This window comes from Otolemur garnettii, unplaced genomic scaffold (genome assembly GCF_000181295.1).
Source record: "Otolemur garnettii isolate 467f Iridium unplaced genomic scaffold, OtoGar3 scaffold00360, whole genome shotgun sequence".
NCBI classification, from domain to species: domain Eukaryota; kingdom Metazoa; phylum Chordata; class Mammalia; order Primates; family Galagidae; genus Otolemur; species Otolemur garnettii.
In genome coordinates, this window is record NW_003852755.1 from 4497 (window position 1) to 5704 (window position 1208).

The window sequence follows — 1208 nt, forward strand, 5'->3', positions numbered from 1 at the left end:
GGCGTCGAGCCAGTAGGAACATTTCTTAAACTGATAGAGGCCATCTACAACAAACCCACAGCCAATATCATATTGAATGGAGTAAAATTTAAATCATTTCCACATTATAAAGGTCAAATAACAACAGACTCCTCAGAAATTCAACAAATCCTTGATGAAAATTACATAAAACTCTATTCTGAGAAGCATGAAAATCTGAAGGAAGGTTCCAGATCAGGAACTAGGCAAGGAAGCCCACTCTCTCCACTGCTTTTTAACATTGTAGTGGAACTCTTAGCCACTCCAAGCAGGCAAGAGAAGGCAATCAAGGGGAACCAAATAGGACCAGAGGAGATCAAACATTCACTCTTTGCAGACAATATGATTATATATCTGGAAAACCCCAGGGAATCCACTACAAAAATCCTAGAAGTGATCAAGGAATACAGCAACATCTCAGGATACAAAATTAACACTCAGAAATCTATAGCCTTTATATATACCAACAATAATAGTTAAGGGGAAAAATCAATCAATGTAAGGGTTAACAAGAATTCTAAGGAGAATTCTAATCTCCTGCAAGAGGAAGTGCTTCAAGGAAACCATAAATAAGACCAGAGACAGTAAAAGCTAGTCTTTTATCATTATTCCTACATCTGCATAGCCCTCTGTCCTCCTATGTAATTCAACCTATCCTGTACTTAAAGCTACATTCCTTACCTTATTTAGTTATACTGTGATATACTGCCCCTCCCCATCAACTAACCCTATATAAATTGTGTTTTTCCCTAAAATAAACAGCTTTGGCTCAGTCCCTTCCCCAGTGTGTCTGTCTTTGTCTTGTTTGTCTTTTCCTTTCATACCCTGACTCCCCAAACTGCCCCCGCCCGCCGGTCGGGAGGCGGCAAGTGGAGGTCCCACCGAGATCGGCGTAGCTCCGGGAACAGGGAGCGAGACAGTCTTCGGACGCGGAGGCGGCGCGCATAAGTCCGCAATCGGGGTAAGTGCACTACCCCCCCAAACGTCCTAGAGACCCCAAGCACCCTAAGATGGGTGGGCAGCAAAGTAAATTAACAGTCAGCCTTAAGGCGCTGCTGAAGCAGCATGGAATAATGGTCCATGACTGGACCTTACAGAATTTTATAAGTTTAGTGCGAGAGAGTAGTCCATGGTTTGCTTTTGGAGGGGCTTTAAACCCCCGTAATTGGAAACAAGTAAAACAAGATTTA